The sequence below is a fragment of the Thamnophis elegans genome, chromosome 8 (genome assembly GCF_009769535.1).
Source record: "Thamnophis elegans isolate rThaEle1 chromosome 8, rThaEle1.pri, whole genome shotgun sequence".
NCBI lineage: Eukaryota > Metazoa > Chordata > Lepidosauria > Squamata > Colubridae > Thamnophis > Thamnophis elegans.
In genome coordinates, this window is record NC_045548.1 from 48,973,725 (window position 1) to 48,997,944 (window position 24,220).

At 39.4% G+C, this 24,220-nt stretch overlaps 1 long non-coding RNA gene across 1 annotated transcript; it reads left to right on the forward strand.

The window, feature by feature from the left end:
- The first annotated feature begins 3,770 nt into the window (after positions 1 to 3,770).
- On the forward strand, positions 3,771 to 22,921 carry LOC116512157. Its single transcript, XR_004255830.1, has 5 exons — positions 3,771 to 3,931; positions 13,758 to 13,874; positions 20,253 to 20,333; positions 21,901 to 21,992; positions 22,698 to 22,921. It is a non-coding gene; the product is annotated as an uncharacterized LOC116512157 (long non-coding RNA).
- The last annotated feature ends 1,299 nt before the right edge of the window (positions 22,922 to 24,220 follow it).

Genomic DNA, 24,220 nt, shown 5'->3' on the forward strand with positions numbered 1-24,220 from the left:
CTCGAGGAGCGAGGGGTGGGCTGTTGCAACACTGTTGGGAGGAAGGTACGTTAGCACAGGCCCGCTTGACCCTCAAGGTCTAACTTCACCAACAAGGACTCACACCCGACAAGCTCCGGAGCAGGGATCCTACGAGGAACTAATGACCCGCGGATGATGATAGCCACTCCCCCACCCCTTCCCTGGGGTCGTGGCTGATGAAGCACCTGAAACCCTTCTGGGCACATTTCAGTGAGGGGGACTCCTCCCTCTGGGCCCAGCCAGGTTTCAGTAATACATGCCAGGTCTGCCCCCTCGTCTAATATTAGGTCCCGGACGAGGGGAGCCTTGTGAACCACAGACCTGGCATTTAGCAACAACAGCCTGAGACCAGGGCCCTGACAACTCTCGCCATCTGGTCCTGGAGTGGAACTAGTAGGGCCTGAAGGAGGGATTGTTGTGACGTAGCGAACCCTCCTTCCCCGGTAATGGCTAGCCCTGAAGTTCCCACCGAACCTGCTCCTCCCTGTAATGACCGTAATGCTCCGGCCCACCCCTGTACCTGTAGACCCCATTCCCCCTCCCGTAGCCTCCGTTCTCTCCAGCAGGCCATTTATATCAATCATTCTAGGACGGGAGGTAGGCCTGGGCCCCCTACCACTTCTGCAATAGCGCTCAGTGGAGGAGGCACCAGGCTGTACTCCCAGTCCTTTCATACATACACATCCATTCACCCAAGCAGTCCCCACGTAACAGTTAAAAAACACAAGACAGAATCTTATTTTTTGTCGACTCCCGAAATAAGCACTTGACCTTATTTTCAGGGAGGTCTTATTATTTATGAGGTGTAGGAGGCGGCGAGCGTGGTCACCTCATAGCTGCTGCTGTGTTGCAATATTTTTGGGAGGGCTTATTTTCAGGAGGGGCTTATTTTAGCACATTTGCTCAAAAGCCTGATTGGGCTTATTATCTGGGGAGGTCTTATTTTCAGGGAAATATGGTAACTCATAAGATTATAGGAAATTCCATTGTACAACCAATGGAAAATGTATTGGAGAATACAAGATGAATAAAATGTTCCACAAATCCTAGTTCTATTGGTCAAGCAGAGTCACTTTTTCCCATCCTAATAGGCACCCACACAATGCATGCTTGCTTAGTCCCTCTAGTTTTTTACCAAACGGTTATTCCCAGTGGGTGGTTAAAGAAACTCTTTTCATCACTCTCCTTGCAACACCTGGCCTGGTTTTTTTTTTGCAAAAGATACATGATCTGGAGTCAGTCAAGCAGCTGAAGGACACTCATGGTTTCCCAATGTCATAAGCCTCCAGCTTTGATGGACAAGTGTGCACAAACTGACTAAGGGCAAAGCATGCAGCTTCATTTCAGGAGTATCTTTTTCTGCTTGTGGAACAAACAAATAACTGACTTTGCTACATTATAATATGGAGATGTTAATCTCTCTCACTCACATGCTGATTTCAAACTCTTCAGTTGCCCCTCACATCAAAGACTTGAATTCCCTACTTGATTTACACATTGCTATGTTCTAAACTCTGGGCCACTTTATCCCTCTGACCTACATGTCCTATATAGATTAAAATGTCCTCCCATTATTTATTCTGTGTGGGAATAAGTTATATGTTCCTGTAAAGTTTGATTAATTGAGGCACAAATATCTTTAAAAGGTTTTAGTGGGAGTTTAGATAAATACTTATATGTTGCTTCATTCACATCCCATTTTTTTCTTGGAATTTAAAGTATATATACACAGTACACCTATTCCTTCCACATTTATATCTCACAACAGTCCTGGAAAGTAATGTTCAAAGGTACACACTAATTTAATTGAGCAGGATTTGAACTTAAATTTCCAATAATCTCTGTCAAAAATTTTAAACACAACACTAGTTTTGCTAACAGTCAAATTTTAAAAAGTACTTTCTTTTTCAAGAATTTCTTTCTCCAACTGTGGAAAGTAAATGGCACAAGAATATATTTTGTATTAGTCCAGAATGAACAGTTAACAAAAGAAAAAAGAGACTTTGTAATTTACATGCAAGAATAAATAAATCTGTTGTTGTTTCCCATAGTTTTTCTAAAAATTCGATATACAGTTCCAAACTATTATTTGTTTGAAAAACCAGCAAATATCCAGTCCATTTTTATAATGGTAGACTACTTATCAAATGAAACATGCAATTTAAATCAAACCAATCACTTCTAAAATATTTAACTCTATCTAAAGTTCATTCATGCATTTTAAATCTTAAATTTATAAATATGTTTCATGTATCATTAATTTTTCAGACTCTGTCTAACCCAGGGCTGTCAAACTCTCAGCCTGTGGGCCAGATGCGTCACATACTGGCCACACCCATGTCCGGTTTAGCAAAGGGCGGGAAGTCCTGATAAGTCACACGATGAAGCCGTGACACCATGAGTTTGACACCCCTGGTCTAACCCTTTCAAGTTACCAGTTTAAATCTTATATCTAGCTGTATTATGTCAGCCTTGTGAGGTAAACCAGACAGAAAACACGGCCAAATGAACTAATTCTACTGTACTCTAAGGTTATATTAACAAAATCCTGCAAGTCTGAAAATACATTTCTTCCCCCAACCCCTATTCCCTTACACTCAAAAAACTAGGGGAGGTCCCTTCTGAGCATCTTGCCCTGCCCACATTCCTGCTGTGGGCCAAACTGCCTTTTATCTGACTTCACTTGGCTTCATCTCTTTGCCTTGTCTCCCAAGGTCATTCCCACATACCATTTTATCTGTGAATAGTCTGACACCGAGATGTGTTGGTGGAGTTTACTACTAAGTATGCAACCTGCAAAAACCTTTGTGCTACTCTGAGCTTTATTAAATATACTCCTCCTAGTTCATTCTTCACAGAAAGAGCAGAAATGTCTACCTTTGCACTCTATAGTCACTTCTCAAGCTGCATTTCTTGAATGTATTCCTGATAGGGTGAAACTACAAGAGATATGCTGTGAATCATCCTGGTAATATTTGTAAATTGGGACAATTTGAGACAGGACATTCTGGGATCAGCTGAATCCAAGAACAACCTTGCAAGTGTAAAGGAATAAAGGCAACAGTGTGAATATATAACACTGGAGTTTCCTTCACCATCATTATTAATCAAGAATAAAAGCATTAAAAAAAGGAGAGCACATAAGCTTGTGCCTATTTTGATTGTTTTGAGCAATGTTTAAGTTTCTTAAAATGGTGCGCTAACTTTAACTCAAAATCACATTTGATAGCAGTGACTTATTTTCAAATAGAAGGCAAGAAAAGTGGGGTGGGGAAAAGAGGTTTTGTCAAGCCAAGCCAAGGCAATTGGAAGTCAAATAAAGGAGGATTGTCCTGAAAGTGGGTTGCATAATAAAAACAAACCCAATATTCTATTAACAAGGGTTTAGAGGTCAGGTTCTCATCCCTGCCCACAAAGACATGTGCAAACCCAGGAGATTAAGAGGACGGGAAAATGAACAGGAGGGAGACTGTTTCCTCCCCACCCCCCTGCCAAGCTCTTGCAGAATGACGCTGAGAGAGAAAAGGGGTTGCTTTTAAGGCGCCTGAGGTGCGATTGCACGAGAGAATGCCATGCATTTTATACTTCATCCTAAGCCAGCGTTTTCTGTGCCAGACAAGGAAACAAATGCTGCCCTGCTGTCTCCTGGAAGTCCCGCTCTCATCCCTGCTGGGTGAACTCATTTCAGCGCCAAGTGACTTTTTGCCCTCCCCTAATCGAGCTTAAAAAGTTCCAGCTTTCTTCTGTCCTCTCCTCCGGCCTCCCCCTTCACATCTTTCCGCACGCTGCGATCCCAGCCCTGAGTTGCTGGTGCATTGTCCCAGCTTTGCGGTGTGTCACCGCAAAACAAGAGGCCGAAAGAGAAGAACAGGCGGGTGGGTTGAGTCCGGAGAGAGAAGGGGAAGCCAGGGTGAGCATGAAGATTTTGTTTTTTCCTTCAGAAATCTAAGCCACTCTAAAATACCGAATCTTCAAAGGTAGCACTAGCCACAAAATCCCCTTTGGAGTCTGACCTTTACAGCTGCCTGGCTGAAAAGCCTGAGCAGATCTTTTCCCTGCTGTTCCTAGTGTTTTCACTCCCGCCCAGACGTTTCTCTCTGTCTCTCTCCCTCTTCCCTCTCCCCCAGTTTGGAAACAAAGGTTTTATATGAAGTGTGCCCTGCCCTGTCTTTAGCCTGCCACCACAGAGCCTTTCAGTTGCAGGGAGCAAAGTCTCCCAAGGTGGGCAACTATGATGCAACCAGGTCTGTAGTAATTAAGTTAGTTCCTGGCTTCAGCGAGCTGCTCTCAGTCCTTCACCCCAGCTGCCCGCCTCTGTCTCCCCCCCCCTCCGCGCCTCCCTCCCCGGAGACTGTGTGTGTTTAGGAGGTGATGTTTCCCACAGCTCTGATCTAATTCAACTGTAATTCAATCTCCGTGTGACCAACACTCAGCCAGCGTTCTCCCACCCGTCGGCAGACTCCTCTCTCACAGGCTGTGTGTATTAGACATTTGCACTGTCAATCTGACAGACTCCCCTCAAACAACCTCTCTCTATAGATTTACACCATCAATCAGGCAAGGTAGCACCCTTCTTCCCCAAATCTTGTGCTGACAATATCACAGACTTCTCCAATCTGATCCCTTCCAGACATGTCAACTTTCAATTCCCAGAATCCCCAGACAGTGTATCAAAGGATTCTGGGTATTGAAGGCCAACATGCCTTTTCAAGTTCATTTTTGTATTCTGTAGTATTCCCTGTACTGATGGGATTTCTCTTGCATGATCAGCTTTGGGCTTAAGCAGCACACACTTGAAAAATATTACTGGGAGCCAAATCCATGAAAATAGGTTCAGGAGACAGAACTTTTTACCTGCTAAATTTCATAGGTAACCTGCATGCAAAAATATGCAAAACAGAGCAGTTTGCCCTTGAATATTCTTTCTTTCCAGGAATGGGCTGGCCTGCACATTCTGAATGTGATTCATAAGATGTTACTGGAGATTTAGGAATTATTTTTGAAGTCTTGGAAAAATTCATTCCAGGAAAAAAAATTCAAGAATGATCAGCTCCAATTCGCGCTTGCCTAAGAAATATAAATCAACTTTCAGATTCCTATAGATCTAAAAATCTAGCAATGTAGATCCAAGCCCTGAGTACTTCCATATGATGTTAATTTTTCTTTCTCATTCCACGGGCCCAAACTGTTAGAAGCCAGTTGTGTGATTGTTACCATCCCTTATAATTTCTCGGTACTAAAAGAAAGATTGCCATAGAAGAATTGGTCATCCTCCCAGGGCAGGAAATGGTAAAAACCGTTAAGATGACAGCCACAATGGTGTGATTGTGAAAAAAAGAAAAAAAGTTTATGTTCTTCAAGGGTAGACCTTCTGTCACACCTTTGTGCCACAATCTTAACCTTTTGTCTCTATACCCTGCAGACATAACATGGCTTGGATACTTCCCTCCAGTCCGCTAAATTGGATTCAGCTCCAGAGTTGGTTTGAAGCAATAGCAATAGCACTTAGCATTCACATAGTGCTTCGACTTATATACTGCTTCATAGTCCTCTTTAAGTAGTAGTGGTAGTGCTTTACAGTATCAGCATATTGGCCTCAACACTCTGGGTCCTTATTTTACTGACTTCGGAAGGATAGAAGGCTGAGCCAACCGTGATCTGATGAAGATCGAACTCCCGGCAGTTGGCAGAGTTAGCCAGTAATACTGCATTCTAACTACTACACCACCATGGCTCTTTAGTTCAAACTTATTTTGGAGAAGTATCCATCAATATTACAGACTAACAGTGAGTTGGAGATATTTGTAGGTCGACATCTAAGATCTAGTGGTTCATTCTGATTCATCGTTTGCTCCCCCAATTTAAGTACCCAATATTTGGAATTCAACAACTTGAAATATTAACTTATTTAGTGGATTCTGTGCTCAGTTACAAAAGCTAAAAGCAGCTGAACTAGGCAGTTCTTAGAATCTGAAACAGATATAAAAGAAATCTGATCTAGTTTGCCCATGAAACCTCTTATACAAATGTCCCATCCAATTTAATCGCCCCCCAACTATATAATTTGGGGAGATAATTCAATTCCAGCAAAAATGTCCATTGTGGCCATAGGTTCACTGAACGACTGCCACATTTGCTTAAGAATTAGTAAAAAATGTTGTAAAATTGGGTCAGTCACATGGGTGCCCCAATTTTTGACCGTCACAACATATAACAGAAATTTTGTACTCCATTATGATTATAAGAGTATGGTCCAAATATCAAAACTACATGTCACTCCCTTCAGGGGGAAAATTTCACAGAGAGAAGGCTTTGGAGACTCAGTCTGCTTTTATTAATTACATTTATATGCCACTGCAATCTCATAGGTCTCTTACGAATACATAAACTACTAAGATTCCTACATTCTGTTTAAACAATACAAAACCAAAAAACAAAACAAAATACAAAAAAATATTAATCCTTAGTATGGCCACACCTGGAACACACTTTTTGTTATCACATTACAATAAAGATGTTGAGACTTTGGAAAAAGTGCTAAGATGATTAAAGGACTGGAGACTAAAATATTTGAAGAACAGTTGCAGGAGTTGGGTTTGGCTAGTCTAGAGAAAAGAAGGACTAGGGGTGACATGATAGCAGTATTCCAGTATTTGAGAAGTTGCCATAAAGAGGTGGGGGTTAACTTATTTACCAAAGCATCTGTAGGCAGGACAAGAAACAATGGATGGAAACTTATAAGGAGAGAAGCAACCTGGAATTAAGAAGAAACTTTGTAACAGTGAAGACAATTAACCAGTGGAACAGCTTGCCATCAGACATTGTAGGTGCTCCATCACTGGAGGTTTTTAAGCAGAGACTGGACAATCACTTATGTCAAATGGTATAGGGCCTCCTGCTTGATAGCAAGGTTGGACTAGAAGATCTCCAATGTCCCTTCCAGCTCTATTCTGATTGAAAACTTAAAAATGTTCAAAGACAAACGATCCAAAATCACAAAAATGCAGTAATCAAAGTCCAAAGAGCTTTTGCAAGAGCTCTGCTTTTAGCTGCTCACAGAAGAACTCAAAGATACCTTAGAATCTAACAAGAGACTATTCTAGGGGATCAGTACTGATACAGAAAAACAGTAGCCCTGAGCCTTTCCTCCCACACACCTACCTCTCAATATTGAGGATCCAGCAGTTGCTTTTCCTAGCAAAATTAAGTAATTGGCTGATTCTAACAGGTACTGTAAATATGTAGTTCTGAAGGTGCCAAGCTATAAAGAGCTTTATAGATTAACAACAGCAGTTTAAATTATACTTCAAAGTATGTAAGAAGCCAGTGCAGGGCCCACAGCATTTAGTATTTTTTTAGTATTTTTTTTTTTTAGTATTTTATTAATACTTATAGGCCGCCCTTTTCCCTGAGGGGACTCAGGGCGGCTTACATAAAATAAGGGAGGGGGAAATACGAAACAATAAACATAAAACAATACATGAATAAAATAGTATACAACATTCATTCAATATTCGGGAGGGGGCAGGTTGTGATCTTATCCCCAGGCCTGACGAGCTAGCCAGGTCTTAAGGGCTGTGCGGAAGGCCTGGACGGTGGTGAGGGTACGAATCTCCACGGGGAGATCGTTCCAAAGGGTCGGAGCTGCAACTGAAAAGGCTCTCCACCGTGTAGTTGCCAGTCGACACTGACTGGCAGATGGAATTCGGAGGAGGCCCAATCTATGCGATCTAATCGGTCGCAAGGAGGTAATTGGCAGGAGGCGGTCTCTCAAGTACGCAGCATTGGTGCAATGTGTGTTTACTGTCCACTTCTGACTAATACATGGGCACTGCATTTTGGGCCAAGTAAAGCTTCCAAGTGACCTTTAAAGACAGACCCATGTAGAATGCTTTGCAGTAATCTAACCAAGTAATGACCAGGTCTTGAGTGACTGCTACAAGGTGCTCTCACTGGCCATGATTCAACTTGATGTTCAAGCAAGAGGTACAAATCCAGAAGGACCCCCAAATCATAAACATATTCCTTTGGGAGTATTAGAGCACCACGGCAGCAACACAAGGATCTCACAAGAACTTTTCCTTGCTTCAGGTTTAGCCAGTTCTATCACATCTAGAATCTCACAGCTTCCAGAGAACAGGATAAAATCTCACATGTTTCAATTCCATGAATTAGGGTGGAGATGTAAAATTGAGTTTCATCAGTAAAGAACCTCAAACTGATATATGACTTCTCTCAGTGGATTTACATGGATATTAAACAGGGGGAGGGGACTAAGCCTTGGGGCACTCCACAAGGCTAACCCAACTTCTCACTACTGTCTAGAAGCATCCATTGAACAAAGGCAGAAACCCTGCAAAACAGTGGCATCAGTCCCCAACCCCTGGTCTAACTGGATACCATAATTAATACTACCAAAGGTCTAATAGGACCAGGATAAGTGCAGTATTGTATTCAGATTCCCATACAATTCCAACCAAATCTACTAGTACAGCAAAGGTTCTCTCCCTTCGATGCCCAGCCTAAAACATGACTGAGAAGGATTGAGATAATCATTTAGGAAGCTCTGTGCTTGGTCTTTTACCACCCTCACCACCATTAGATCCAAGAAAAGCCCTTTAACAAGGGTACATACATACCCTTGTAAAATTATTTTACAGCCTCCTTGGACAAATTTAATGACAGCTATCAGCATTATCATCATCACGACAGAGGAACATGTCTTTCTGTGTTTTTTTAAAAAAATATTTATATCATCATTGATATAATGATGATATAATAATAAACTCCAGTCTTCCACATTAACATTTCTACCTACAAACTAGAAAAGGAACGCCAGGCATTTTTATTTTCAACTCTCAAATATTATATTTCCACTGGAACCATCATTTTTCAAAAGATACTGTGCTAATTAAGCACCATTTTTCAGCATGGAAGATTTGTCCTTTTGCTCCAAAACCTGGGAAGGGTAGCCAAGACCTCTTGATGAAATGTCTCCAAACCCTGCATTGCTGTTGAAGAAATCTTAAGTCTTTGAAGGGCCATAGAGGAATGAAGTTGCTTGGGGATTATTTGAATGGCTTTTATTTCCGTCCACAATGGCCAAGGAAATGCAACAGATGCTTCTGGACTGATCAAATGATTCGCAAAATGCTGCTCAAGTGCCTTTGCTTAAGCTAGAGGATCAGCAGAACAGGAGGAAAAATGCATCCCACCCCTATTTATTTGGTCATAAGCATTAATGGTTTAAAGGGTTAAACAATGAGAATGTCAAGGGTTGCACTGCATTGAAAGAAGTTCTACAAACGGATCTCCTTTGAAGTGATTTCAAAGTGACTCTTAATAGAACCTGAAAGAATCAGGGTTGTATTTGGCTAAGAATAATAATAGCATGGTGGCTCAGTGGCTAAGACACTGAGCTCGTCAATCAGAAGGTTGGCAATTTGAATCCCTAGCTTCACATAACAGAGTGAGCTCACGTTACTTGTCCCCATTTCTGCCAACCTAGTAGTTCAAAAGCATGTAAAAATGCAAGTAGAAAAATAGAAACCATATTTGGTGGGAAGGTAACAGCGTTCCTTGTGCCTTTGGCATTTAGTCATGCCAGTCACATAACCACAGAGACATCTTTGGACAGTGCTGGCTCTTCGGCTTTGAAACGGAGATGAGTACCGTCCCCTAGAGTCAGGAACGACTAGCACATATGTGCGAGGGGAACCTTTACCTTTACATTTTAATCTTGATAAATAGCTAAAATTAATGTTGGGATAGTTTTATTGTTGCTACTACTAATAGGTTAAATTTGAGACATATTTGAGACATAATGTTAAAATCTAGATCTTAACTGTCATTTTAGCATGAGAAGATAGACTGAGATGGTAATGAAAGGAAGATTATATTTTTTTACAGTTTCTCTGTTAAGAGATTAAAGTATGTTTTTAATGTACCATTTTGTACTGTAAATGAAAAAGAATCCAAGATGGTTTATATTAAACCTCTATATCAAAGGTTGAGCTTTAAGAGCTCAGCATTAACCATTGGCCTTCTGCCCATAAAAGACAATTAAATTCTGGAATTAGCTGCTAGAATAGACAGCTTTTAGGGAACCTTGACAAATTCACAGAATACAAGTTTCCTGGAAAGATACTAAGCACAATACCCATAACCACTAACAAATGTCCTGTAATCTGTTGTGACATTTCACAAAAGTTTCTGCCAGAACAAGAACTATCTAGCTCCCTTAGAGTGAGCCTGAAGTTGTTTAGGATTCCTTTTTGAACTGAAATTGGAAGGGAGGGAAGGGAAGAGAGAAGCATTCAACATACCACCAAACAAGACTTTTCATGTTCCAGGACTGCAAATACCTCAAGTACTGTCCTGCAGTTGGGTTTTTGTGAAGAAAAATAAGAAATAACCAACTTAATTTTAATGTATCAGTTGCTGGGGGTGAGACAAATATGACCCAATTCTGTCCTTATGTGTGGTGTTCCTGGAGGCATCTAATTGGACATAGAATTCTAAATCAGCAGAACTCTTCCTACATTCTTATGACAATTACCTTCCTTTTGAAACACCATGAGTATACTTATTCAGCTTTAGAGGCTAAAGCCTGTGCTAATCTTTAATAGGTCCTCTTGGTTTATGAACTATGGGAGAATTCAGAATTCCAAATAATTTTTATTTTTGTTCTTCAATGTTCAAGCTGTAATGTGTGAGAGGACTGGAACAGAAGTTTTCTGAATGATTCCCCTCTTCCACAAAGCTGAATATAATAAGTGTGAGATAATAAAGTATGAATATAATAATTGTGAGATAAAGCTGAATATAAGTGTGAGATAACACAACTCTTAATAATAAGACCCCCTTGTCTTAATTGCAGAATCCAGATTTGAATTTATTTTGTATAGCACAGAATAAGAAACATATGGTGACCGTGAGCTTTTCATGGGATTACTTCTACAAAATATTGCATTGCATGTGGACAGCAGCTGACCTGAGACTCCTCCCTCATAGGCACAGATGGACAAAGCCATGGCTTTATCATCCTTGAATGCACACAGTTAAGAGAGTATATTAAGAAAAATGTCAAGTTTTAGGACACTTTGATGGACCTGGTACCTTCTTGCATGTCTTTTATTTCATTCCCACACCAGAATTCCATGCTAGATCTAGACTGTGGGAACTGAAATTCAAAACATTGAAAGTGTTGAAACATTGAATGCTTCAGAATAAGGAAGGTGATTCTAGTAATAGCATCCTTTCTTGCTCACGTCCCATTTAACTTCATTCTTCCTGCTACTTCCCCCCTCCCCAAAAAACCCCAATGGTTACAAGAAACTGTTCTGTCAAGTTCTTTTTAAACATATAAATCAGATAGGCTGCTTTATAATCATACTTTATTTCTAGTACAAAAACTGATGCTGCAGAAACAAATATTACATATATGCCTTAGTAAGTAAATTAATGAAATATCAAGTAAGCAAAAAAGTTCTTCAACAACATAAAATGTGCAGGATGGGGTTGCCCAGCTTTCCTAGATGAAGATCATTTGGATTCCCCAAATATCTGTGAGACCAACAAAAGAAGTAAGAAAACCGAGGCAATTAACCTTAATTTAATTTAAATGCACATATCACTATAATGAATTAATAAATTTAGTATGATTACCTTGTATTGATTCATGTTCCTCTTTCTATCATTAAAAATGGGAAGTGTCTGAAGGGACAGCTACTTCCAGTTCTGCATGACTGCTCACTACTATCCAATCTAGGCCAACTTCCTTTAAGTCCTTATGGTTTATATTTGAGAACTGAGAATATGTTCATCTCTTTCCAATGAAATCAGTAATGAAGCTACAGCAATGATGGCGGACCTTTTCGGCAATGTGTCCAAACTGGAACGTGCGTGCATGTGTGTGTGTGTGCCCCAGTGGTGGGTTTCCAAATTTTTTAGAACCTCTTCTGTAGTTGTGGCCTGCTTTGTGAGAGTGGCTTGCTGGCCATGTGGTCGGCTTGGAGTGGCCTGCCAGCCATGTGACTGGATGGGAGTGGCTTGCCAGCCATGCGACTGGGTGGGCGTGGGCAACTTGTAAAATGTGGTGAAACTCACTTAACAAAGCTATTGCTTAGCAACCAAAATGTTGGCTCAGAAACTCTGGCATTTGAAGTACGCAAGTCTTAAAGGTGTCAAGTTACAAGACCCTTGCACCCCTAACCCTTTAGAAAAAGAAACCCCAGGGGTGTTCAAACTTGATAGCTTTAAGACTTGTGGACTTCAGCTTCCAGAATTCCTCCTCTCGCTCTTCATCTTGATGATGTGCGGATGGGTGGGGAGAGGGAGCTCGAACAGGTTCTAAACGGCACTATAGATTTGTGGAACCTCTTCTATAGAAGAGGTTAGAACTAGCAGGAACCCACCCCTGGTGTGCGCGTACCCACACCAGAGCACCGGAATGCTGGAAACCTGAAGACCAGCTGGATAGGATAGGATAGGATAGGATAGGATAGGAAGCAGATAAAAGCAAACCACTTCCATATTCTTGGCAAGAAAACTACTTTTAAAATGTCTGTGTAAATTCCAGTAATCAAGCTTGACTTAAAGAGATTGTTTATTATTAATTAATTTGTAAAAAGCAAAGGTAAAGGAAAATAAAATAAAATGGGCTATTTAGAAATGCTAAACTGGGTTTTATTGAACTTATACGCCTTTTTTAAAAAAATAAAGTCTTCTCAAACTATATGAGTCAGCACACATACTCATAACATTTCATTAAATCAGACAGGTCCTCAGGACATGATTGAAAAAGTCAAGATGGCAGCCACAATGATGACATTGAAACTCCATTCATTTTAATGCATCATGCGAAACTGAAACCAGCTTCTTAATAGAATTATTTTATTGGGTGGGTGAGGTTCCTTGGCAGATATTCTCCATGGCTTACATCCACCATTTGAAGGAACCCAGCACAGATCTATGAGCAGCAGCTGTTTGGGTCCTATGCACAAGTCCTGCCATTGTGTCAGTTAAACAGCAGCCGTGCTAGCAACAATGGTGGTACGGTAGTTCTGAGATGGGTGACACCATTTCAGAAGAGCACCTTTCGGAAAGCTGAGATCAGGAAGTTCCCATTTAACTCATACCGTTTCTCATTCTCAGAATTGTTTCCCTCTGCCAGCAAGCTTTCCATTGTTTCCTAAGCATTATCCTCGAATAATTCATGTCCTTGAGAAAACATGTCCTGTTAAGCAACTCATTGTTGCTGTTGTCTCGTCCCACCCATCCCTGGTTAGACTTGCGAGAGTCACAGGAGCCAAGCAAGGGTTGGTTGTGTGTTGCTTAAATGTTTCTTGAGAGAGAAAGAAGGCTGTTAGGATGTCTACACATTGTCCCAAAGATGTTTTTTTCAAGAGGCAACTGGACTTCCTTTGGTTTTTTTCTTTGAAGTCATTTTGCTTCTCATCCAAGAAGCTTCTTCAGCTCTGACTGGATGGTGAGGAATGGAAGGATGAAACCATCCAGAGCTGAAGAAGCTTCTTGGATGAGAAGTGAAACGTCTTCAAAGAAAAAAAAAAAACCCAGAAAGTTCATACTTCTTGAAAAAAAGCACCTTTGGGGCAACCATGACCTGAGAATCTCCATAGAGATTTTTACACAATGCTCAGAAATACCGGTATGAAGCTTTTCAGCTTTCCTAGGAGTTGCTCTTTTACATCTTCTCTTTTGCTTTTCTCTTACAGGTGGAAATCAGAAAGCGGCTCTCTTCTCATTTTAACTGCATGCCTCTAGACTTGCATTTTATTGATCCTCAGAAATTCTTTTCCCAGCAGAAGGTGAAACCTTCTACCTATAAAAATGTAAGTTAGAGGAAACACTTCCAAGAAGTCTTTGCTAGTGAAATAATTATTCTAACTTCAGATCAGTGGGCACTGTTGGGCAACGGTTTAAAAAGGGGAGCAGTCTTAGAAGTACATATGATCCTTAACTTACAACAGTTCATTTAGTGATTGTACAAAGTCACAACGGCACTGAAAAAGAGACTTATGACTGTTTTTCACACTTACGACCATTGCAGCATCCCCATGGTCATGTGATCAACATTCAGATGCTTGGCAACTGATTCATATTTATGACGGCTGCAGTGTCCCAGTGGGATGTGATCACCTTTTGAGACCTCCTGACAAGCAAAGACAATGGGGAAGCCACATTCACTTAACAACTGTATTGCTAACTTAACAACTGCTACAGTGATTCACTTAATGATTTGGCAAGAAAGGTCATAAAATGGGACAAAATTCACTTTAAAGCTGTCTCACTTAACAGAGGGTTACATTGGGTTCAATTGTGGTTGTAACTTGAGGACTACCTCTACAGTATTCTGATATTCATTTTTTCAAAAAAAAAGTGTTCAAATATTAGAAATGCATTTATTTTTCAATTTTAATCAGGTTTTCAGAATGAAAAGAACAATAGTTGCAAAAATACTACAATTCCAAGGGTATATGTTTTGTTTTGTTAGATATTGCTTATTATGTGCTCTAGAGATGGTGCACCAAACTACCAGTATTCTCTGCTAGGAAGGCCAGTTGTATGAACTTCTGTCCAACTATATCTAGAGGTCAAAACTTTTGGGGAAACCTAACTTAGTGCATGCCACTAAATGTACTTTAAGGTTACAGCTAGAACATTTTAAGCATTTCAACTCGTACATACACAGGGACAATGAAGAAAACGTGGGCAGCTGGACCAGGAAAAATCAAGTTCAACTTCCCACTTACCTATAAAAGGTCACTAGTTGACTTGGGGTGATTACTGATACTCATTCCAATCCAGCCTGCAACAATTCAGATGCTCACTAAATAGCAGCCAAGAGTTAAAAGTTTCCAGTATCTCTTGGCTGCTATTTAGTAGTAATCTAGATTTTTGCAGACAAAATCTGATATGGCAACTCTAAGTAAAAGAAGGAAGATTCTCACGTACGTCCCTTAAATTCTTCAGAAACAAGATAGACTGGAAATGGGGGGGGAGACATATATGCTTTACTTAGTACTTGAACGTAATATATCAAACATCAGTCAAATCAAACTTGCCACACAAACTACTCTCCGAAAGATCTGCAAAGAAGCACACATGGGTACCTTATTAAAAACCCAAATGCAAGAGCTAAATTGGGATTTGTCTACTGACACATTTCCCATCTAAAGTCAGTGCAAAAGTCTTCAAATCGTTCTGGGTACAGCAGAGAGAAAAGGCAGAGGCAGCAAACTTCCACTTTTCTTTTTCTTTTTTTTTTGCCAAGTACCCTTTTCATAATTTATAGTCTGTCATTGTTTTTATCACAGAAAACTGTCCCTCTTTTTCTCTTTCTGCCGGCTCCTTTCCCACTGGACAGTCCATGCCAGCTGTCTAGGCAGCAGGAACGTCCTTTTTTTTCCCAAGCCCCGACCTGTGGGAAAATCTTCATTGGCCAGTAATTGATTCCACCCTGCCAGCTCCATTACTTTAGTCTACAGTCAAACTGCCAGCAATCTGGAGACAGGCAGCCTTGGCCCTCCCTTGCTCTTGCTATTGAAGTCTGCTTCTATGGGCACTGTAAGCTACTGGCTCTCAGAGTTGGTGTGTCAGCCCTCCCTGCAATTAGCACTAATCTGAAAATTGGCCTCTGCTTGCAAAGCCAAGCACCTGACAGCTAATTGTTTATGTCAGATTGATGGGCATTTAATATGGAAAGGTTATTTATCAAGGGGTATTCTGCCCCTCCTTTTTTTCTTTCTCCGCTTTCACTGCTGGTCTTACTTTAGAGCAGGAAGGAGTCCGAGAGTTGACAAACCAACAGACCTCTATGTCACTTACCATTAGGGACAGTGATATTAAGGCCCACCCTAAAGCTTAAACTAAGAGTGCTTGCCTAAACCTCTCACGCGGGTCATCAAAAAAAGGTAACCACTTTTTAAAATTCAGAACAGTATCATGGAGAAAGACAGATAAATCAACTTTTATTGAAAGGTGAATTTAAATGGATGAACTTTCCAACAATTCTGCAGCATTATAAGGAGAATCTCAGTTTATGTTAGCCAACCAATTAGACATTGATCCAATTCCCTATGTGCAGTTCTGTAACCCAATGTAAGATTTGGATGAGTGTATGCATTTTGTTACAAATGAAATCATTGCTCATCTAGTTTTTGCAGTAATTCCAATGAGGTATAACACTACCAGATGACATATCCTTTGAGCTACCTATGGTTTAATTGTCATTAGCATCCACTTGGATTCTTCTTTAAGAATTCTTCATAGATTCTACTTTCTTTTAAATGAATCCAAGTCTGAGTTTCTTTCTTGTCATATAAGATCATTTTCTAGTGGAAAATTTAAGTGGAGAGATATGAGGAAAGAAAGCAACTCCCCATCATCAGATGTATCTTTGGTAACACATGAGAGCCATAGCTGATTAGGAAAAACTTAAACCTGACTGAAATCAAAAGGATTTATATTATCCACAACTAAGATTGGCAAAATGCACACATACCACTGAGACTTGATTTGTTTTCAACAATGGTTCATTAGATCAGCCATAGTAGCTAGGTTTACCCAGCACATAGTCTTAGCAGTGGCAGCTCCAGGATGATCTTGCCTGCAATCAGATTAGAAGCAATCAAGTCTAGTTGATATTTGGACCGAAAGCTACCAAAGAACTCTAGCTGTTATTGTTATTTTCCAAACTATAGATTAATTTGGAAAATAACAAGAAACAACCCCCCAAGATCAAAACATTTATGAACTGTTGCCAACAAAAAAAATGCAGGAATATTCCCATTACATTTGTCCCATTAACCTTTTGCTGCAATGTTATTTAGTCTGTTGTTTGTTAGTTAAGTGTACTTGAACTTGATGCTCTGTAATTTAGATATTAATTGGTAGCTCTACAAGTATTGTTAGCTTTTCCTGATAACTGTCTTGCTGTCTTGATAGATCATGTCTACAGCCATTGACTGAAACAAATGGCAGTAAGTGAAAACTCTTGAAAAAGCAATAATCCTATTTAAAGAAACAGTGCAGATTAAGTTCCTGGCAGGAGAAATTCTATCTGCTAATGCACTAAGCATATACTGTATGTGATGGATGCCTGTCCTAGTTACCAGGGTACACTCTATTCTTAAGAATGTATGAAGAAGACACAATATTTTTAACGTGGGATTTGTTTTATCAATGGTATGGTTAGATAACAAAAGTAGAAATTAGAAGTGGGAAGAGTATTATTTTGTAGAAGTAAAGAGTATTGATATTATTATTATTACTACTACTGTTGTTGTTGTTTATATGCAAAAAGACCCAGACAATACAGTTTACTGAGTGACAGAAAGGTATTTATCATTTTAAATGAGTGGTTTACAAAAAAAAAACCCAGATTATCAGCTATGTAACTGATGTTATCTATCCTCCTTTTCCCCATCTTCCAGGTACCTCTTGTATGTTTGGTCTTTCAAATATGAGAGTGGTCTAGTTTTGGGTACAGTTGTTCTCCATCAAAAGTTTGGTGGGCCTCAGGTGTTCCCTGTAGATTGCTTTGTTGATAGGAATATTAATGAGAAAATATATTTTAGTGTTTTTACAGATGAGTATAAATTTAATGGTCTTGCTTTTGAACATATGTTTTTAACCTTTTAAAATGCAGCTTGATATTATGCAGACAATGGCAAACTGGAATAAAAGGGGAATAAATAAATGAATGGATACATATAGATATAGGTACAGAACATTTCTTATTTCAAGATATTGCTTTTCTTCCCAAGGACAAAATACTGTTCTACTGGCACTTAGCGGGAACTTGAATAAATGCACACACACCCCACCATCCAATAATATTTTTTTAAATTTTTTTAAATGGCAGCTTCTACTTCTAATTTGTTAGTCAATTAAGCTGACAGATTTCATAGCATTACCCTTTTCATCAGGTAAATACAAGGTAAAAATGTCCTGCCACATTTTTATGTGCTCATAATCATGCCTTCTAAACTGTGTTTTATAAATCAATTCATCAAATGCTGCACAGCTGGCTCTAAATTAATCTTTTTAATTTCCAAGTTTGCTTTCTTCTCCTACCTCCAGGCAGAAATTTGCCTACATATACTCCCCATGAGCATGTACACACACACACACACACACACACACACACACACACACACACAATTATAAAAGAACAAATTGTATATAACAACCTACCACTTTGGATCTGTACTTCTGCAGCCTACAAAAATATTAAATGCTTCAGCATGATTCACTTTCACTCCCTATTCAATTATATGTAAACGATAATAACCATTTTCCTGTTAGAAAGATTAATGAATATACATTATTCATGCAAAATACATATAGACATACACAATAAGTTCATTAATCTGCCATTGGCTTTAAAATATTGCAATGAACTTTTGTTTGAATTTTTAGGAAGTTTCAAGCTAGCAGGTTGAAGAAAGAAAGCAGTGGAAAAATGTTGCTAAAATGAGGCAATAAAGTCCTAAAAGCTAAGAAAAACTCAATACAAATGTTTAGTTCCTATGTGAAACTATAGAAAAATCATTATGTTGCCTAGCCTAGTTAAATTTTGCAACTTCTAGGTTCTTGAACATCAAAGGGAGGAAGCAGGAATACACAAACCTTCAAAAAACATATCTTTTTGTCCTAGTTGGCAATCTGCTACACTTAATTTTTAGATCATAAATCTGATTCAATTTGTGAGATTGACAAAAACCTTTTCATGTGTTTATAGCTCTGACTTGAAAACTTTCAGGTTTAGTTCTTTGTATTCATTTTAAACATTTTCTTTACCAAAGAGAAAAGTAACATCTTTGAAGGAAAAATGATAACATGGACATAATTTCTTAATTATTTGCTCTTGGTAGAATTGCTGGTTCTACTCCTGCCAGCACAAGCTAGCAATTATCATAACTATCAAGTAGCATTTGGAATCTGGTTCAGATGTCAAAGACAAGTTTTACCATTTGCACACAATAAATTATTCAGGATTGTGTCAGCTGTTCAGATGAGAATTGGTGTGCATGTGGTTAAAGACTCACCACATGGCTAATTTAAGGTGTGCCCACTGGACCTTCTATAAGTGGTACAGACAACTCCCCATCTGCTTATATAATTTCAGTGGGAAATGATGGCTTTGTGGGCTAGTGTTCAAATCAGTGTCCAGATCTGTCTTCTCACCTAAGGGGGCATTGGGAGGAAGAAAATACATAATCATGTGCCACAAATATACGTATTACAGAAAAGGTAGGCCGCTATGCAAACTTCCCTCTTATCCCTTGTTGTTGGTGTGAGGAAGTGTACCAATTACTTTTTATTTTTACAGTTGTTTTTCATTCTGAAAAAAAAATATTAAGCCAAGAAGTCCAGGAACAAAGGTCTTAAGTCCCTCGTGGTAGAACATCTACCATCAGGGTGGGAAAACTGAAGGAAGCTGTTTCCCATATTCATTTCAACTAAAAAGGAGGTATATGCAAACTAAGTCATTTTTGTGTTAATTGCCTGGAACATGAGTCCAAGGCAGGAGATGAGATGGTGAGAATCAATGAGCCTTAGCATAACCAAGTGAAGATGTAAAACATCCCCAAAGAGGGTGAATGTAGCTTGCTAGTCAATGCATCAGTCTTATGTGAGGCTCTTCTTTATCTGTGGGTTTGGGAATGGCAGGATATTGGCCTCCCAGTATGAAGATTGTCCTTGAGCAAGAAAACAAATGTGCAAATGAGCAGTGCTCCAGAAATGAGAGATGGAGGCAGAATGAGTCAAAGCTTTGCCATTCCAGATCAAGCCACCAACAAATTTCCTGCAGGTCAACAGAGCTGCTTCCCAGACCTATGTGTAAATTTCCTTCTATCTGACAGCATCCTATAATGATAGGTATGTTCATCTATGTACACAGAATGTGTATGGTATATCTGCACTTGTTGATGATGAGTAATGAGGTAGAGGAAGCTATTCGTCTTAACTTGGCTGCATTGCAGCACCATCAAATTATTGCTAGATAGATGGGTCCTGCAACTCATCAGTTTAGCTAGAACAAATAATATTCAGGCCAATAGGTTACTGGCGGGATTTCTTTAGGCTTGTTTCTTCCGTGACAATGAACACATTACAGAGGGAAGTGTCTGTTCAAGTTTCCTTTCTTGGACTTGTGCAACATAACTATTTATTTTAATCTCTCTCAATCTTCTGCCCTACAGATGAATTAGGACTATGACTACCATAGTTTCACTGCAGATCCATGGAAGTGGTAAAGTTTTTAGTTATCAAAATAATGCTTGGTAAGGGAAGCTTTGATTCCCACCCCCCACCCTTTCCACTCGCCACCTAATGTTATTGACTCTTGCATTGCAGGTAGCCCTAATTAAGAATGAAAAAAAATAACTGTTTTTGTGCCTAGTTGTAAGTTTGGCATCACTTTAAGATACTTTAACAAAGTATGATGTGCTCCCATTTGGTGAAATTCATCTAATTCTTTAATATTGTCAGGTAATTTTTCTTTAAACAAGAACAAGTAGTGGAGCTCTTGGTGTTCTGAGGTTGGTTATTGGCTTACAGATATTTCATTATTCAACTAGGTAACATCATCAGTGCACAGATGATGTTATCTAGTTGAATGGGTTCCACAGTTCAACCTTGAACTCCAAATATTCTCTTCTATGGTAACTATAAGAAATACTATAATTACTATTTAATGCATTCAAGTTAGCGTTGACTACTGGTGACTGGCTAGACAAGTCCCTGCAGTTTTCTAGGATAGATTTCAGAAGTGTTTTCCACTGTCTGCTTCCTAGGGTTGAGAAAAATGTATAGCCCAAGATCACCCAACTGGCTTTGTGTCTAAGGCAACTCTAGAAATCAGTTTCCCAGTTTTAAGCCTGATCTTTTAACCATTACTGGTATACCAAGTGGGGTCTCATAAATACAATACCAAACTGATCTGTAACAATAAGTTTCTTTCCTGGAAGAAATGGAAATATACTGTGTACAAGGCTATGTTGGAAGGCTTGCTGAAATATTTCCTATCAGAAATCCAAGGACCTTAAATTGTAGTCATGATTTGTATGTGTTCTGGATTAAAAGTTCAACTGGAATGTAAGGCCATGTCTAAGTTTACTACTTTATATATTGGCTTTTATATATAATCTTAAATATATATTTAATGACTTTTAGCATGTAAAAACATGCAGAGGATTTCTCACAGATCACAGTATTAATGTGTGTATATATTATATTAGACTAAAAAACTTCCTCTGTGGTCCCTATTTGAGGTGACTGCATGGAGCTGAGCATTTATTGGATGGATGCCAATTCTGATGCATACCTGGAGTTTGCAGATATTTTTTTCTTTACACCCTGAGGGAAACATCTGCCACTACCTAGGATTTAACCCTCAACCTTTCAAGTGGGAGTGAGCATCATGGCTGACTTTCTGTCCATTCTCCATGACCGTTTCTTCCTTCCTATCGCAATGCGTTGAGTACCAAACAAACCATGAGTACCAGGACATTTTTGTGTCAAAATGAATCAAGAACCATGAAATTTGAATCAGTCGAGTACCAAGGTACACTGTATGTGTATGTGTGTGTACATACCCACACCCACACCTAGTTCTGAATAAAAGCGAGCTATTGTTCTGTAACAGTGAAATGGATCACCGAATGCACTAGGATTTACTTCTCATAAATAAATCTATATATATTATGCTATAAAAGCTCTGAATTTACAGAAATGCTTTGAGACATCTTCATTATTAATCAAACCACTAGTAAATAACTGGTTCACTATTCAGCATTGGTTAGGTATTGATGAAACTTAACAGGATGATTCTTAATTACTGCCTTCTAGGACTGTGGAGCAATCTGGATTCAAAAGGGAAAAAAATGATTTGGATCACATCTGGTTTGCATGCCATCCCTCCAAGCAGCCCTTCAATAGAGGTCATTTCCTTTTTGTTGTACCCAGCAGTCAAAGGTCTTATGAAAAGATGCATTTGATGAAAGGAAGATACTGACAAGTCCGAGTTGTTTCCCTTTCAAACCAGGATCACTGCATATCCTTATTATCTAATAAACATAGATTAAAAAAAATATGGACCTGAATTAATAGAAAAAAGAACCTCATCAACTCCCATTACCCACTTCATCAACCCACTTTCAGCAAATCTTAAAACAACTGTCTAAAGGTAAATTTGGATGGATGAGTAGATGGGGCACTAATTTCCCTTCCAGGGAAATTCAATATGTAACTCACACCACAATTACATAGCCATGGGATTTACAGCACTGCCAGGGTTATCCACTTTTGTCTAATCAGTATTTCCACAGCTGTTCTATAATTATGGCTATTGTTCACTGATTTATCACTTCAAAGTAATAAATTGGAACTGGCCGTATACAGATCCTATATCTGCAGATACCCCGATCAGTCTTCAGTTTCTATTTTACATTAAAATGCTGAGAAATACAACTGCCTGGGATAGGTACTATTTCAGCATCCTCCCTACTGACCCACCCATATGTGCTATTTGTAAAATTTAGAATAACTTCCATGTGAGCTGTTAGATTCACACGAGAAGGATCCCAAGATGGTGGAACAGGAGTTCTTTTCATGATGGTTTAAAGTTCCATGTCCCTCTCTAACAGGGCAATGAAGCAGCAGAGGGGAGAGCTCAACACGCCGGCAACAGCTGTAGACCCTTGATCTAGAAAAGTCCTAAGAATAATGAGCTGGAAACAGGTGCAGGGCTAAGCCAGAAGCCTTCCTGGAAGCTTTTGCCCTTGGAAATGATTGGGATAGTAGCTTTAATGTCCCACCCTCATCCTTTCCATGTATATTCAATATAGAATGGATTGAAATTAAAAAGTAAAGCTCCAGTGTTGTGTCGCAGCATTTTTACGTTTGAATAATTTCATCAAGCTTTTTTTTTTTGTGAGCCAGCCAGCACTCTCCCCCCTGCCCCCTAACCCTGAAAAAGGAATGAATACTTTATTTTCTAAAGGTAATTTGCAAAAGTGTTGCAAGAAAAACCCTATTTTATATCTAGTATTTTACACAATATTATAATTTTATGGATTTTTTTCCTAATTATTAGTTGTTAAATACATTTTCAATTATCATTAAGTGAAACATAAGCTAAAAAAAATCAATTATTGAAAATGAATTAAGCCTTGCAACTGAAAACAGAATAAGAATAAATCAGTGGTCAATGCACCCAGCTTCCTATGTTTGTCTGTTGCATTCTTCTGCATCCTACTATAAATAAGTTCCTAACAAATACAGCAATGCCCCCACTTCCAAATAAAAGCCCCCAGAGAAATTATTGGCCCTTGAATTTTCAAGGCTCTTAATGAAAAGCACAACTAAATTTCCAATTAAGCTGTTTGATAGGCAAGATGACATGTGCAAAAGAGGAGGGCAAGTTCGAAGCTGTATTTTTTATCCAAATTTCTCATGACTACGGCGGCCTCTCTTCCCACTAACAGCTGAAGAGTACACTTTCCCATGCCGTCAGGGGTGAGAAGGTTACAACTTAAGTATTGTGGCAGTTGTTTTTCACACAAGAATGCAGCTCGCTTGAAAGAATCCAGTGCTCTTGAAAGAGATGCACGCATCCCCCCCCACCCATGCACATGCACGCACACACACCAGCTCTTTCCTCTCCTTTCATTGCACGCTACGCCCCCCACTTGAGTGGGCAGCTCAGTTTAACCCATCATTGATCTGGGCAACTTGCAACACTAATTGGGAACAGGGCTTTTTTTTTTTTTCAAAGTTGCTCAGTCGATAAAAGAAACTTCAGCTCCCCTGTGATCCAACGTGTGCAGGGAAGCTGCAGACCAAAGGCCAAAGGGCACAGCAGAAAGCGATTCCAGGCAGCCGTTGCTCTTTCACAGCTCCTGTTTCCTTTGCCCCAAAGCAGGCAGCTTCTTTGTCTGGCACAAGATGGAGAGGCACAAACTTCCCACTCAAAAGTAGATAGGGCTGCTCAGGCTTATTTTTTTTCCGCTGCTAGGTTTTCTTACCATGGAAACAAGGTAGAGGAGAGAGATATGCAAAATAAACAATAAACACATATTAATTTATTTACATTTACATGTATGTATGTATTTATGTAGGTATGAGTGTGTGTGTATATATATATTAGCATCTCCATGAATCACATGGA